Genomic DNA, 17,758 nt, shown 5'->3' on the forward strand with positions numbered 1-17,758 from the left:
ACGATAAATGCTTTCCAGCCTGGATTTCTTCTTTCATTCGACCTACCTTTCGTCCGTCCATGCGGAATATTTTCAAGGACACCACGCGGGCCCTATATAGCGAACCGGTTGCTATTAAAAAGGGTCCTACCCAGGCGGCTCCCACCCAGGGTGCAGATCAGGAAGAGGAGCCGGACCAGGACGAGGGCCAGGTCCCGGCGAGCACAAAGGTTGTCAGGCCGCAAATGTTTCTCCTTCGCCTTCGATTAAGCGGCGGAAGTCCGCGGCACAGCCAGTTGTCCGTTGCCCTGGAGCCGGTTTCGGGCCATTGCCATTGCCATTGCGTGGTGGACATCATTGCCGCCATTAAGCTCTAATGACCGTAATAAATAATAATTTATTTTACCTGCAGGCCACCCAACGCATCACCGCAGTTACAGTAACGCTATGCCAGCACGGGCATGTATGGGGATTTTAATTTTCGGAAGTTGGGGGCTTCGCAGACCCTTTGCGGTGGAGAGGCACGAACAACAAAGGGCTTTGCTGCATTCGCAATATTAATTGTCCTTGTTTCGGCGGATGCTCCTGGCCGGGATTTAAGTGGCATTTTATAGCCGCCCTCAGAGTCGAATTGGCCGAGACCCCTTTGCAGGTGAGGCCTCCCTTAGCTTTCACGGGACGGCTTTCGGCTGGCTAAACAGTAATTCAAGGCGCACGAAATCCATGGGGTTGCCTAATGCATGCTTATTGAAATTGTGCGTCATTGGAAAACGCGTGCAGGTGCCCCCAGAAATGGTACGTCCCAACCTTATGGGCATCGAGAGTAATTTGATGGTCTTGTGCGAGGGGAAATCGTTAAATGAGCCACGTTATCGGCCGGCACCACTTAGATAGACTTGTGGTATGAAATCAATAAGTGGGAACTATCAAGGATACCCATGGCGTGGCCCATAAAGAACTTAATTAATTTTTAGACCGTCGCGTACACACAAGAAATGCACATCCACTGAATTCCTAGCCCAAGTCCCAGAATTCGTGCGAAGCCGTTCAGCTGATACGGCTTAGCCTAGCTGGAAATAAAATCAATTGACGACAACGTCCTCGACAATGGCAGCATATGCTGCAGCGAGCACAATAAACATGGGCGTGAAAACCACAAAATTTTATGCAAGCTCATAAAATGATTTTTACAGCTAAGCAACGAACAAAAAAAGAGACCCATTGTGGCGGGGCTGCTGCCAGGCATAGACAACCAAAGCTGTCCAAAGATGGCCACATAAAACTCTCAACAAAAAGTGCACTAAAACATGGGGCCCAAACGTGTTTGGTTTGGGGTTTTGGCGGCTCGGGGCGCTAAAGCCGCTACAGCGTCAATATTTTTCCAGAGGCGATTTCGCCGAGTTTGCCAACAACCGCAAAACACCCAACGGATTTTAATACACAATTGTTTGTGTGCGTATTGCGAAAACCGATCAGAATGTAGTATGGAAGGGGGAGCGGAATTGGCACAAAATATTGAGGCCAAATCGGTGGCAGGCAATATATACTGCAAGCAAATGGCAAAGCCGGGTCCCCAGCGCCTACTAGTACGCCTTGGATAATAGAAATTGAGTCAGCCACGCCCATTCTGAAAATCTCAGCTCAGGCTTCCATGCCTGCTCCTCACGTGTGTGTGGTTTGGCCAGCTTTCGGGCTGACCCCAGGGGATTTGGAGCATCACTTGGACAGTCATGACTATTGACCTAATATCCAAGCCGGTGGGAGGGTTGCGGATTTGGCAGAACAGCGGCGAACGTTCCCTAAGCGCCACAAAATCGAGAATTTTATGACAGGCATTTCCTAAGAATTTCCCAAGCATTTCCCGCCGTATTCAGGAAAGGCGCCGTGCCAAAGATGTTCCATATTTGCTTGCCTTGCAGCTGATCTGCATCATCCAGAATGCGGGCTAATTGGCTGTCCACAAAGGGCGGGCCCTTTATCGCTTTCTCCTTTTTATCCGGAGTTCTAGTCCTCGAAATGGCTCGGAAATATCCAGGTCTGTTGGTAATCAATGGGCAAGTGTGCTGGCTATTTAAGGCAAACCGACCGTCAAAGCAGAATGCGGTGCACATCAAACACAGCTGTCACATACGAAGCCATCTCGCCGGAGATGATCTGATTTGTGATGGCCACGCCATTTGATGGTTTCCGGCGGGGTCGTCCTGTCGCTGGAGATGTCATTAAAGTTTCGGCTAAAGTTCTTAGGCACAACTTCAAAAGTAAGCAAAAACAATGCAAATTTAGTGCAAAATACTTACATTTTATTGATTGGCTGTCAATTGACTTATGGTAGGACTGCATGTGCTGGATCAAAGAAACCCGTTAAAGTCGTGCACTTTTTTCGAGCCATAAACAGAGGGGCGGAATTATTGCGTATGCGAAGCATGGGACGAAATTCCCCTGGTGTCCATAAGGTCGGAATACAAATAGCAGCCAGCTAGCGAAGGGGAACTGGAGCAGGGAGCAGCGCACATATGCGTGGTGCGGAGGGAAATTAAGCAAATCCCAGCTAAGCAATTCCTGCAAACATGCAGCATTTATGAGCAAAAGGGAGTTGAGCAGGGCAAAAGAGCACTCGGCGATGCAAGTGAGGTTCATTAAACTTGTACATGTTGCTCCCGTCCGTTTTCGCATTCTGCTTCCTGCAGCTCGTTGTCTGAGCTCCGCAGGAAAACATTTCGATTACCCTCACCTTCATCCTTGACAGTCCCAACAGCCAGCCTTTTCCAGGACAAATTCAAGGGCCCGCCTTCCACTAAATCGGAATTGGTTACCCGGACAAGTGCGGAGGACTCGCATTATCCGGATGTTTATAATTATGGCCGACAGTCGGACGGGACAAGCGCAGAGGGGAGCCAGTACCCTCCAAGCACATACGTGCATTGGAATTGCATGCTGATGTGCCGCCCCCAGACCACTCTCAACTCCCCCTTTGCCTGCATTCACATAGTCATTACAAATGCAACATGGCCAAGTTGAGCTGAGCACAGCCGCGGGTGTGGATACCAAAAAAGAATTATTATGTTTCTGCTCGTCACTGCCTCAACATTATTCTCTTCAGTTAATTGCGACTGGGATAGGAGTCTGTGTAGAGACAGGCAGGGCACTAAAGGGACGCGAGGCTCTGGGCAGGGAACGGCACAAAGAAAGAGTTCCATTTAAAAAATAATGAGTTTTCCGGCTTGCTAGCAAAAAGCAAGCGGGCTTGATGGAACGAAGTCAAGTCACTCTGCGACCACCGAGCAAAAAATTAACTTTGCCCATAATTATGAAGCTGACAAAATGGCGGGATGCAGTGGGAGGGTCGAACAACCTGATTCAAGCCGCACCAGGCTAATGGAAGATGAATACTATAGAGCTGGAGGGACTTCTTATCACGGTGATCCCATGAGGCTGTGCACGACTTTTCTCCTCTGAACTGAGCTCCAGGAGGCCGAAATCGAGATAAAGTTCAGGTCAGCGACTACCACAGATCAGAGGCAGGTTTGTTTTTCATTGGGCATTGAATATTTTAATTAATTACCGGACCATTGTGAGTCCTAAGCAAAATTCTGTTATAATTGGAATGCAAATAATAGCGGGTGCGGGTGGCAATTCAGATCTTAGCCCTTGAACTTATCTGGATAAGTATAACCCGAAAACTAGAAGTTGTGAAATAATTACGGTCGCAAATGCCTCCAGAATTCAAAAGCTTCCGAAATCCTTACCACGAAGTTTAATTTGTACTTCTTGAATAATGGTGTTTTCGGACACATTTCCGCTCCCCCACCTACTCCATTGGTTGAACTTGTTTGAGCTCTGGTTTAGAGGCGAGTTGAAATGGAAATCGTTTTTCTGTATTTCTGGCTCTTGCACCGCTTTTTACTATATTTTAACCATAAATGCCGCACATTATGCAGATGTGTACAGAATATGTATGCATTAGTTATTTGCTTCCCGTAAACGAATTGCCATTTTATTTCAAGTTGATCTGACATTTTGCGAGTGTAAAGGAAGGTGTTTTGTTTCCCTTCTAACGTGCCTTTGAGCACACATTCGAAAAATGTACGAGTATCTTTTGTGCATCGTAAATCCTGCTGCCTCTTTAGCATTTCTGTAAAATTTATTTCCTGATTAAAACTTTTCCCTTTTTATTTGATTGAACTTGGAATCATCCTACCCTCAAGACATATGCAAGGTAATCTCAAACTTAAGCGAAGGCCACACAAAATTTGATCTATGTAACGACTGTTTGGGCTGTTATTTTTGGGATTTAAGAAGCCAGGAGAGATTCCTCGGCCTCAGAAACAATATCTACCCTTTTGGCATAGTAAAAGCAGAGTAAAATAGTTTTTCCAACAGAACTCAATTTTATCGTGCGTTTCCTGGGAAATTAACATGCTGCCTCAACCCAGAATCCATGTGGATCCTAACTAGCTCGTCGTTGCCAACCCTCTAGTCACCTATGGCTGTAAGAATACCATATGTATGCTTGTGCGTGACTTTGTGTGTGCGTTTTGGTTCAACACTAAACTTTTATTTTAGATTAAGTCAATTTGGCAAACAGCATGCGCCCCACTCGTGCACACCCACACACACACCCGTGCGCCCACCCATGTCGGTGAGCGGATGTTGGACGGGGAAAAGTATTTTTCATTTGCTTGGCTGCCCTTTTTATGAACAACAACTTCGCTTTCGAAGCTTTTCGAGGGTCGAACATCAAACTATGCACGAAATCGTAGCCCGAAGGCTGATCACCGCTTTCATCGTTAAACCTTCTGCGCGTATATTGTCTGCTTTCGTTTTGAGTTTGGCCCATTATTACGTATACGCAACGTGGTCTCCACGGTGTAATCGACAAAGTTAAATTTCGAATTTCACAGGAAACTTCTCAGCCCAGGCCGGATTTTCGATTCACTCGTTCGGCCGCTTAATATCCTTCCAATGCGCCAGAGACTCGTTTCGCGGGAAGCGAGTTTAAGGCACGCAATAAATTATGTCGGAGGCTGTCTGTACCGGGTGCACTTACACAGCCGAACAGATCAGCCCTTTCTGTGCCTGATTGCTTGATTTATCCACCGTCTTTAGGCTAAAGACTTTATTGGAAAAGTTTGATTGGAGTTCCCACTACTCAAGCCGACGCTCCAGTGCCATGGCTGCCAGTGCCTCTGCGGTTGGTCTGATGGCTTTATTTCGCGGAAATAACCAGGGGGAGTGGGCGGTCTGAGAGTACCGTGATTGAAGCCAGCTCGCTAGGCCCATAAATCATACATGCACACGCCAATAAGGCGTAATTTTTAGTATTTAAACATTAATGGGCCTCCGCACAACCGATGTTAATAAATATATAATAACTGTTCGTGAAAAAGCAGTTATTAAAAATGTATAGGCGTCTATCCCTTGAGATGTACAGATTTGTGATGGCACATTGTGAAAAACTTTTAAAGTGATATTGCATTTGAACAGTTCAAAATAGTATGTTCCTTTGACACCTCTATTGCGTCGAAAACAAAGTTCCCGTTGAGGTAAAAATGGGCAAAATATTTCTCATTTTACTGCATCAAACCGAATAACGCATTTTAAGAAGCATTTGCTTTTGGCGTTCAAAAATGGCGAAAAACAGCAGTTATCCAACTCTGAGGTCTTTTTTTTCCAGAATCTCTGCCTTAAAGCTATTTTCGCGAACGTATTTTGAAGCTGCGCATCGTCATCAGTCAATTTTGTTGACAGTGGTTTATTGATTAGTGAGTATTGTTGCCATTCTGCGATTACCTCAACTGCGTTTGCTAAATAACGGAAAGCCGTCGAAAGGCCCCCACTTTGTAGAGACATTTGCTTAAATATGCTATGATAGTCGGTTTATACGACAATAACAGTTAGGCCTATTTATTTGTCTTAATAAATTCTTCTGGGGCACATAAATCATAACTTGCCTCACGGGTAGTGCAAATAAATCATCGGAGGGGCCAAAGGCATGCCCTAACGCCTTCCGTAGGCTACTTTTTCAGTGAGTGCTGCAAGTCATTGTTAATAAGTTTCATGGTTTCCATTGAGTGCTTCTGTTTCTTGCTTCTTGCTTCAAAGCTTCTTATAGTATTTGGTTGGCAGGCTCCTTTTTCTTTGCCCCTGGCATAAGTTGACATATTTGCACTACTGCTGCCAGGGCCACAAGATGTATCACCCCTTTAACCCTCTCGCCGGATGAAAAAACTTATTATTGCCCCATCTGCTGCCCAGAAGCTATCAATACTAAATTGCAGTCGACTAAAATATGCTTAAAGTTTCCGAAATAACAAAGGAAGCAAGTTTTTGACAGCTTGATTATACGGAAAGCCCAGCCAAATTAGGGTTCCTTAGCTGACCAGAATATCGGCTAATTTGCACTCATTAGGAGGCAGGTCCTTTTTTGGTTGGTATTTGGGCTTTGTGTCTTTCAATTGTTTTGTGTTTTTTAAATGAAATTTTAAACAAAACAGAGCCTAGAAGCTGCGCGCATCAACGCAGTGTGTGCACCCATGCGTATAATTAATCTTCTGGCATTAATTGCGGCAAGGGCAGAAATACCGCAATGCCAGCAGAAACTGGACCGAAGTGGGAATATAGCAGAAATGTAAGGAAAGCCAGAAAATATTTTAACGCTCAGCCCGGCGAGATAAGCTAAAGCGGGCACTTCTCCGCGCTTAAATGTCATTCGTAGTCAGCCAACCGTGGCAGCCAAATAAAAAAACGCCTACCATTGGGGAAAGCATTGAAATATCAGCAATGAGGGCCCTGGTAGGAGGGACTTATTCGGACTTATTCGGGCCCTTCGGCCCTCAAATGCGCTTTAAATGCCCTTTAAACAGATGAACAGATGAACGTTCCTATCAGGACTAGGGCCGTCCATCTGCCTATACTGCTGACGTAATTAATTGCTGGCCAAGTTGGGCTCACGCCAACACATTCTCACCTAGCCGAGCTCGAGGAGGAGCTCCTGGCTAAAGGAGGGGCGAAACGAGTGCACAATTTATAAAAGTCAACACTTGAACACGTTTTAACCGAAAGAAAGAGAACACTACTCGCTTGGCCAGGTCACTTCATTTTATTATCAAGCACATTTCTGCACGTAATTGTTTTGACGTTGCATTGCAAATTGTCCTTTTGGCCGGTGCCGCGATCGTGTTCGTGCTGTTTTTTTTACTCTGACCTCGGGCGATGGTGTCGGGTTTTGGTCAACTAGTTCATTAGTATCGCAAAGTATCGCAATTAATTTCTAAGTGTCAAGACGCTCCCGTTTCCATTCCCACGCCATGAAACGTGTATGAACTGAATTTAAATGTGGGCAGGACACGCCGCGAACACCTGGCGTATGCGTAATGCGTAATCTGCGGCCTCTGTGCCCCTCTTTCCTTACTTACCAGCCAATCAATGCGTCCTTACTGTCGCTACCTACAAATAAAACAATACAAAAAATTAGTTAAGAGGGGATATGCTCAAGCGAACTTGCGATCCTCGTTCAAGAATTATTCTGTTCAAAATGCAAGCCTCTGGCGCCAAACATGAGCTAATAGCTTCATGTACTCAACGTCTATTGTGTCTGTCATCTGTGCAAAAGCAACTCACACGAGGCACAAAGCAAAAGAACCAATGACGATGCTGACGATGCCCAGGGACACACACTTATTCAGTGACACAGCGCGAGCCCCGCTGATTGCCGCCTGCTGAGTCAGGCATGTCAGCTTCGGCGCCATCAATTTGGGTGCTATTGACATTGGAGGCAGACGGAGCATGAATCCGACTCTGTATCCGCATCTGATCATGAATTGAAATCAGAGACAGAACCTGTTCCGAGCCTTTTGTCGGGGCTTAAGTGAAATCAATGCAGCCTAAGGCCTGGCAAACTCGCGTGTTCGACGGGGTCGTCCTCGCAAGCTGCAGTCCAATGGACTCTATGTGGACTCAGTATCTGGTCCTGGAAATCCTCTAGTCTGCGTATCAACAGGCAAAGCTAGTTTGGCAGCTCTCACAAGAGGAATACTTTCGTGGAGCTGTTTCAATTATTTATTAGAGCCGTTCTGGGAAAAAAAAAATAAATTAATTATGCTCGCCCCGCCAGTCCTACGCACGGGAACCTAAAGTAACCGGGGCTTAGGCAAATAATTAAAAAAGGACACGCTGGTCCATTCCGAAAAAGTAATTATTTGACTCCGGCTCCCCTCTTTATTGCAAACGAGCTCCGAACACCGATGGCGGATGGGGTAGAAAAGTTTCGCAACGAATTAAAATTAATGAAAATAAATTTTCAGAATTGTTTCAACCCCTTTTTCGGCGGGTAGAGACCGGTTAAGTTGACGCTTGAAAATGATTTGAGTGCTTTAAACCAAAGCAAGCCACGACCGAGGTAGAACCCAGTAAGAGGACGAAGGGTCCTGGCAACCAGGACAAGTCATCATAGCCGTTATTGTAGGGAGCATCCCGTGACATAAAAGTACTTAAGATATTTAGTTCATGTTCCCAATCTTGTATTTGAGGCCATTTTGGGGGTCGCAGCATCCTTTTCTTTTTTGCCAAACAGAAATATTGCAAATGCCTTTGACTTTGACTGCGGCTTTGGTTGCCCTCCGAAATCCCGAATATGAGTACCATTCCCCCCGTCGTATGCCAATCTTCTTCGAGTCGATTTGGAAAGGCATCAAATTAGTTAAATATTCGATTAGCCAAAGGGCCAGGACGGCAATGCAAACGCACTGACAAATTAAAAACGATTAATATGCCCTCGCAGCGTGTTTCATTATGCACGCGTAAGCTTTGGTTGCTAGTAAGTTTACTTGGCGAACAGTAAATGAATCCTCCAAAATGAATCCTTTTCTTCTGTTTCCTTAAAGCGGCCAATTACGAATGCGCACTATCATTTGTTATTTTAATTAATCTCGTTTAATGGCGTCTACTTGGAGCTACAGCTTTTTGACGAGCCTAGGTTGTCCATATGCTACCAGCCAACACAACCACACACCCACCAAACCACCAACTCCCTTTCCCATACGCGCCGTCGGGCTCATGCATACATGCATAATTAATGGGCGACTTCATCTGATTATGGGCATATTGAGCTTTGTTTTGGCCATATTGTGCTCGCAACTGGAAACCCGGACGCCCTTGCTGGAGTTTTTTTAAAAAGATTCAGTGTTATCCCTCTTAAGCCGCCTCGACTGACATTTAAAACGCTTAATTAGCCGCGTGCCCGGCTCCTCGCTTTCAGATCCTGGTTCGGGTCCTAATGAAATTATTGATGCATGTTTGTCATGCTTCCGAGAATCCATGTACGGCCATTCATCCGTCCCAGCATCCTTACTTTGAGCATGAAATGACCGCTTATTATAGCCAGCTGCAGACAAATTTAATTTATTCAAAATAAGGCACATTGTGAGCTCATGTGGCCTTGCTGAAACTTTGAGTGGTCAAATGGCTGGGACCATAATGTCCCCAATTTCGAGCTAGCCTCTTCCCGCCCTCCGTGTTCCGACTTCGCCCGTACTCATACTAGTTTTCATGGATGAACGAACCTTGGAGTTCAGTGTTATTTAAAGAAGCAGCACATCCTTGACCATTAAAAGTGGCCCAGCAGTGGCTCGAGCAATTTCATTTGAATTGTGAACGATCCCTTTTTTATTTTTATTTATTAAGCAGGGGGAAACGTGCTACCTAATCCCCTCGAGGTTATTGAACTTTACGAGCTGGATTACAAGCCAAGCCAAACGAGTAGAAACCAAAATGGGAAACGGAAAAGTATATGAGCAGACCCTATGCGATTTATTGGCCTATGTGTGACTGACAAGTTTATGTTTTCATTTTTCTTGGACTCATGAGTTTGCACAAATTATAGGAGATTTAAAAATGAGTGCCACTGAACTGCGATAAAAATTCCAGAGCTCCGTGACTGGGAACACCAAGACAACTACCCGAATCGAGTTATGAGCTCAAGGCCCTTCTGAGCCGAGTTTATTGAAATGTTAGGCGAATTATACAACTCGACTTCAGCGGTGGTCGATCTATTTATAACAGCATGGTTTCATGTAGGACAGCCAAGCTGGTCCAAGATTCTCTTTGAAATTTGGCCTTAATGGCGTTATGCACACTCGGATGCATCGCGGCCCTCAGCTCCCTTTCCACAATTTGACTATCCGGTAATGTTCCGCTTGTCCTGTGTATTTTGGGAGATTCAAAGCTCGGCATTTGCCTAGTGTTCCAGGCATTAAATCAATTAATGTGTGACCTTATCCGCCGGGACATAAAGCTCCAGAACTTTATCTCAACGCAGACAGCCTGAAAAACTCCAATTCAGGCAAACTAAATACACCCCGAATTCCTGTGCTTTTTGTTAGGCAAAGTTCGCCTCACTTCACTGTACTTTACTTAACCTAACTGGGATTTCCACATTGGCTACGCTGACTCCGCAAAAAGCCCTTCAGCGCGCAGCCTTTAAAGCGCAGCAATTGAATTTACCGAACATGTGGCTATAGCGCTTCTTCCGTGTATTTAGCCTCTTCGGGGCTCCGAATTTTGGGAGCCGCTGCTGCTGCCCAGCCCATTGTGCCGGAATGACCAATTTTTTTGGATTTTAAATTCAGTTAACGGAGAGAAGAGACCTTCCACGGCAGGCGAGTTGACCCGCCCCTGATTGCTTATATCTCTGTAGCAGTTTAAACAGCTGCCAGCTGCATTTTTAGCCCAACTGAAAGAGGCTGCTGTCCGTTGCCTTGGGCGACTGGCCCCATTAGCTAGGAAATTTATCTACATGCACCTGACAGGTAGCCAGTAGCCAACGGGAGCAGCTTAGGTTGATTTAGTTGAGACGGGTGGACTGCCTCCTCCAATTGGTCCACCACTTGACGTGGCAGCCGGAATGGCACACGGACATCGGACATGGGGCTTTGCACGAGGGATGCTCACGGCAATTGAGATGCTGTGTGGTCTGCTAAGTGCTGCCTGCTAAATAAGCTTAAATTCAATAAGTTAATGGCAGCCCCTGCCACTCCGCTGGATCTAACCTGATAGCTGAAAGCTGTCGAAATTGCTCGTTGCACACAATTTCATTTTGCATGTGGCAAGTGTTTATTTTGGGCAACAGCCATCAGCCCTAATTACATTAGGCACTTAAAGCAGGGAGTCAGTGCTTGGCTGTTAGCTGCGGCCACTTCGGTTGGCTGTCCGCAAACATTTCGGGCGGCAGGAGTCGTTCGCGTTGTCTAAACAAGAAATCACACAAACGGTTTCGCTTCATTTGCCATAATCGCCAGCAAATAAAAGCGACTTCCAATGCCATTTGTCCCTGTCAGATCGCAGTTTACGATTGACTAACGATGTGCGCGCGTAACCGAGTAACCCACATCCCCAAATCGGAGTGAAAAAGTCATTTCAAGTGCGTAACAGTCGTTGCCGCGCACAAGGACTAAGATAATGATAATTTTGTACATATGCCTTGTCGTGGTCTACGTGGCGGACATACGTGATCCGCAGTTGAGAAATAAGTAAAATGAATCCGAAGCTATACGAGTCAGCAGACGACGACGGACAAACCCTTTTAAGATGTCAGGTTGCATTTTTGTCGGGGCTTCCTGGGCCTAATGAACGCAGACGTCAACAACGGCACTGATTCCTATGGAGCAAACCATCGCTGGCGGATACCGCGGTGCTCCGCTTGCTTTCATTCTCAATTAGCCTTGACTGTGATTAATACTGACCGTAATTTCGTTAAATCGCCTTTTGATATAACCTCCCACCAAAATCGACAGCGGGAATGAGAGAAGACTGTAGGCTCGGGCCGTGACATAAATTCGTTACGATTGGAAGCCCTATGCCGTTCAATCTGTACGCATGTAAAGGCGTGCATGAGTGGCTTTGGACGGACTCTTAAAGTGCCGAAGGTCCAGAACACAGGAGACCACTTTCCCCCACGTGGAGGGGTCATCATTAGTCCGAGCACAACAGGACATTAAATCTTTATAAACGATGCGGCCCAATTGGGTTTGCTTACGAATATGCTAAAATCACTTTATACAAGTGGGTAATAAAGCGTAATTAACGTAGTCAGTCTCAGGTCCGTAATATGTACCAAAATATATGTATGCCTATAAAAAAACAGAGCAAATTATTTGTCATAATGGTCATAAAAAACGGAAACAATCACAAAATATTAAAACTAATTAAAGTTCTTGTATGAATATTTGAATTATTTACTGAATGCAATTACATACGAATACTAAAGATGCTGTGGGCGGTTGTAATACGAGTTACTCAAACTGGACGTACAGATTCTACTTAAAGCCAGATATCGTAAAGCCATTGTCAATAAGCTAGAAAAACGGGTTGACAAGAGACATACTATTCAATGCGTTTCCCACCATATTAAGTATACATGTTCTTGATCCGGATCAATAGCTTAGTCGATCTGTCCGTCTGTCTGTCTGTCCGTTCGTATGAACGTCGAGATCTCTGGAACTATAAAAGCTAGAAAGTTGAGACTCAGCATGTAGACTCCAAAAACATAGACGCAGCGCAAGTTTGTTGACCCATGTTGCCACGCCCACGAACCGCAAAAAACTGTGACGCCCCAACTTTTGTAATATGTTTTGATATTTTCTCATTTCTTTGTTAGTCTTGTAAATTTGTATCGATCTGCCAAACAACTTTTTGCCAGGCCCACCCTACAGCCCACAAAACGCTCAAAACTGCCACGCCCACACTTGTTTTTGATATTTTTTCACATTTTTGTTAGTCTTGTAAATTTGTTTCGATTTGCCAAACTTTGAAACTATTTGCCACGCCCACTCTTATGCCCACAAACCACCAAAGACTGTCAGTGTAAAAAATTTCTCCTTCGCACTTCCACTAGCTGAGTAACGGGTATAAGATAGTCGGGAAACTCGACTATAGCGTTCTCTCTTGTTTTCTTATGCATTAAAACGAAAACTAATTTTGAGTGACCTTAGGGGTTTTCTTAACTTGTGACTCGGTGGGATACAAATATTTTGAGGTGAGACCGTCAAATTAAATTTATTTCCATTAGAAAAGCAAACCACAATCTAAACTAACAAGCTCCTTCACGAAATCTCATTAAATTGTGTGTGTATACCAAATAAAATACCCTGCGCGTTTTTACTCACCTGCCACGTCATGGCGATGGCGATGGCGATGTTCTCTTAGTTTATCGTGTGTGTGATAATAATGACGACCTGCTGCATATTTGCTCTTGTTAGCTGTCAAAATAATTGACATAAAGTGGCATGTGTCTTCGGCGTTGTTATTTACGAGCCGTACACGCATAAGCGAGTAACGTAACAAACGAGATAGCCATGCCCTCCACTGAAAAAATGGTAAGGTATCCGGCTGGCAAGGGAGAAGATAACAGGAGTAGACTATCTGACTCCCGTATCTGATGCCATCCCACCATGGCCACGATTTATTTTCCCAAAACTGGCGGGGAGCTGGCCATTCAAAATGCGTAGCATGCTTCTCAAGACTTGCATAATAAAGCTAAGTAGGACTAATTTATCAGATATTTTGGCAATTCTGATAAAATATACTCTAATTTCGTGCCTCAGTGGCTGTGAAAGAGAGCGCGAATTATTCGCCCCTGCCAATCCACCTAAGAAAACTACGCTCGAATATAATATTCACGGCCGACTGAAATATTTATTAATGAAATTGCTCGACGCTGTTAAATATTTAGCTCTTGTGCATAAGCAACTCTCGAAATATGTCCAAGTATTTTTGACTGACAGCCGGTTGCCTTCTCGCAAAGCCCGTATCCTTTGCTGGGAATTCACACAGTTCACTGTCATCGGTAATTTTGGGTTCATCAAAAATTAAGCACGAGCTGCAAAGCAGCAGGGCAGGCAAGAGATGTGAAAAATTCCTGGCGCAAAGTTGGTTAATGGCCATAAATGTGGCAACAGACGATGACAACGACTGAAGAATGAAGTTTAATGCGAGCACAATGCTGCGCACTCACTATGAGCGTTTACCCAGGGGAACATGAGAACGCCAGCATACCACCAATGCTTTCCGGGCCGAGTTGCCTCCTGGTGGGGCTTCATCTTTTGCTGCTTTCGCTTCGCGTGTGCTTTGGGGCTTGCGAGCATTATTAATAAGTATGTATGTACGACGCTGCGTATACGTGACATTTACGGAAATTTGATTGAAAAATATCGAACATACTTTTCGCCACTTTCCCGGGGTGACATAGCGATTCCATTTGATGCGAAGGAAAATATGAGTTGATATGCCAATTTCTTCACCGGATCTCAGGAGATGCGGCGGTGCGGAAGGAGCAGCCGGAGGAATCACGTAGTGCTTCTGTCGACTTCGGCCGTGTTGTGTTGTATTTTACGGACCCGTTTTACCCCGCCCTATGGCGCACTGTTACCGATATGTGAAGTGCGTGTGTGAAATTACGTGTCTCCGGAAAAGGGTAATCTGAGTCGGTCCCGACATCCAAACTCCGACCGCCTACCACCCCCAAGACTTATCCACACGCCGGAGTGGCTTTGCAGCGGTGCAGCCGCTGACAGCTCGCAGATTTTCAGCAGCAGTCGACATTGATTCATCAAAAATTAATAGAATCCCCAGTCTGCGGGCCCACGTCAAACTGTCAGCCGTCACGCAGGGCCAACTAGCCCACTGGGCCGGACTTCAACCTCCGATTCGCACACGTTTCGCACATTGCGTAATCCGCTTAAAGCAACAACTCGCATTGGCGTCGATAGGCGGCGGCCCACCAAAAGCCAACTGCGGTTGCCAGTTGACAGCGGCGAATCGCTGGCTATGCCCACTATTGTGTTGCATTAATATAAGCGGAATATGCAGCATAACTCAAAGGGGTCGTGAAATTGGGACCTAGGCACTGAGCCTTTGCTTTGATTCCGAGACCCACCCCTACATTAATTGCGCAGAACTAAGGACTGCCATTATATCTATATTGTATATATCTATTTATGTATATATATATTCATCCGAGTGCGGCTTTCCTCTGTCGTCGCCTTTGTCGGCGCGTGACAGCTGGCAGCCTGACAGCAACTTTTATTTATGCCAAGTTTAAGTGCGGCTTTGTAATCTCGCTTTCATCCGACCCTGGACCGGCCTGTCTCCGGATCTGAATCTAGACCAGGATCTGGCCATTTGCCAGAATGGTAGCCACGAGCTGTGGAGCCTTTGCAGCTGAGCTTTCAGCCCCTTCCGTCATACATCATATCTTATCCCCCGCGAATGCTGCAATTTGCTGCACATCGCTGCTGCTAGATGCTCTGCCAATCAATCGCCTGCTTCCGAAATGAAAACAAGGGAGAACGCTATAGTCGAGTTCGCCGACTATCTGAAACCCGTTACTCAGCTAGTAGAAATTTCAACACTGACAGTTTTTGGCGGTTTGTGGGCGTTAGAGTGTGCGTGGCAAAAAGATGTGTGGCAAATCGAGATAAACATTTTTCACAAGTATGCGCGTGGCAGTTTTGGGCGGCTTGGGGGCGTGGCAACATGGGTCAATAAACATGCGCTGCGCCTATGTCTCTAGAATCTTCACGTTCATACGGACAGACAGACGGACAGACGGGCATAGCCAGATCGACTAGGCTATTGATCCTGATCAAGAATATATATATACTTTATATGGTCGAAAACACTAACTTTTGCCTGTTACAACGAATCTAGTATACCCTTTTACTTTAGGAGTAATAGGTATAAAAAATAATTAAACATAAAAGTATCTGCTTTGAGCATCCGTTGGATACGAAATTGTTAACCGGTGGATCCGTTCTCATAATTGCTTTGCTGTTTAGACCTAATACCTCGTTTACTTTGCGTTGAGTTGATAGGGTCGGCCAATACTTAACAATCGCAGTCGTGCCTCCCATGACGAATTAGTGTTGATGCCCGCATTTTGGCCAACATAAATCAGCCCAGGTGCGTTTCAGCCTGCAAATGAGCTGTACGAGCCAGATTTGCGGCAGACGAAACTTTTGCCCGGCAGCCGCTACCTGGTCCCGTCCTTTGGGTGTGTCAATAAATGAAGCGTGATTGATTACAGGGAAAAGTTTTTGGGGCACCCAAGCAGGGAGTTTAGCCATAGCACAGACGGCCGACTAGGGCTACTGGACAGGTGTGCGATGACGGCTGTTGGCATTTGCTGGAGTTTATTGTTTGAATTTCGTGTATCTTTGTTCAGCTGACACTCCCCCACCTTCCGCCGCACGCCCCACTCCAATGAATATCGGCTTGGAAAATATTTTGTCAGCCATTTTTATGCAAATGAAATACATTTTGCATAAAAAGTCAAACATCAACAGAGATTTATGACTTGTTGAAACTTAGCATAATTTCATAAATATTTAAATATTTTCATGTGCTGCTACAAAAAAGGAAACCAAAATTATGCACAAGTACGAGGACGTCGGCTAAAGGAAAAAGGATGATTATGTGCAAATATTTGCGCTCATTATGCACAGCACTCTTTCTGCCCAAAATAGCGAAGCCATCGAGTGGTCAGACGTGCCGCCAAGGGAAAATGGGCCAGGGAAAAGTATCTTTTCCAGGCGCATCAACTTCCTTCCCAGCAAGGCTCCTATTTTAATGCATTGTTCAGCCAATCGGTTGATCGATCGAAAAATTACTACGAGCAACAAACACTGGAATTAAAAGTAAGGAGTCTTCCTAACAAAATGAATCGAATTCGTTGCACATTTATTTGCCTGCCAAGAATACAACAGAATACGAAAAAGGACAACAAAATGTAACCATATTTAGTTTATTTTTTTAAGCATACAATCATCTGGTTATTATGTAGGTACTCAAAAAACTTAGATAGGGAGTCAGCTGTAATGTGTTGTTACGTATCTATCTTTGGGCAATCCGTGGAGTTGATTAACCCTCCGGTTGCAATTGTGGTCCATGACCCTTCTCTTATTTGCCGCGAAATTGGGAACCCTGTCAAAGCAAATAAATAATGCATTCTGCCCGTGCACGAAATAACAATCTGGGCCCAATTGTCGAGCACGCTCGCACGGCTTGCGGATTGCTTTAAATAAACGCGGAAGGCTGCCACGCTCCAGCTGAAGCCGCGAGGGTGCCAGTGTTTTGTCGGACTGCCCATGACAGTCGTAGGCACTTCAATTAATGTGCGCTCGGCTAATTACAGGACGAGCAAGCATGCAATAATTCAATTGCACTGCGATGGATAACGCATGCCGGACTCGGGCTCACATTTGCATTCAGCCCCGCATTAGAACACGCCATTCTGGAGACCGACAAAAGCACAAGGGCGCTTGAAAAGGACACGGCAGGGCGTACTCAAAGAGTGGGGACCCAGAGGCAAGCAAAGCGATAAGAGCCATGAAAGTTGCCACGAACAGGCTTATGTCGGGCCGCTTATCGGCTGCGTTTTATCGCTTCCAACATTTCAAGTTAATTTACTTCGCTACTTTGATCTCCCAAGGCCCGCCGCAATGACCGAGTTGTGGGAAATAAGTTTTCATATAAATTTCTCATTTTGAGCGACAACATGCCAGGCCAGCGCCGAGGGATTTGTCTGTCCAATAAATTGAGCATCTTGCGATTTAGAATATTTTCGAAAACCTTTCAGCTAGTCTACCAGCCCGCACTCTGCCAAAACATCCTATAACATGGCAATAACAGCCGAGTGTTTACAAATAAGCAAACCCCAAAGATGTCCGAAGGACGGGGATAGGTTGGAGCTCAGCTGCATGACAAGTGATGACACGGCTCCTTTCGT

At 45.4% G+C, this 17,758-nt stretch overlaps 1 protein-coding gene across 2 annotated transcripts in view; it reads right to left on the bottom strand.

Moving 5' to 3' along the window:
* The window catches only part of LOC122612722 (zwei Ig domain protein zig-8), a 54,081-nt gene that overhangs the window by 20,513 nt on the left and 15,810 nt on the right, over window positions 1–17,758 (bottom strand). The window contains exon 2 of one of the 2 annotated variants that reach the window (XM_043786521.1): window positions 7,395–7,425. The exons of the other annotated variant lie outside the window; for it this stretch is intronic. The gene's annotated coding sequence lies outside the window, so the exon portion shown is untranslated. The remainder of the gene's footprint in view (window positions 1–7,394; window positions 7,426–17,758) is intronic. 2 annotated transcript variants of the gene reach the window in all.

Source organism: Drosophila teissieri, chromosome 2L, assembly GCF_016746235.2.
Source record: "Drosophila teissieri strain GT53w chromosome 2L, Prin_Dtei_1.1, whole genome shotgun sequence".
NCBI lineage: Eukaryota > Metazoa > Arthropoda > Insecta > Diptera > Drosophilidae > Drosophila > Drosophila teissieri.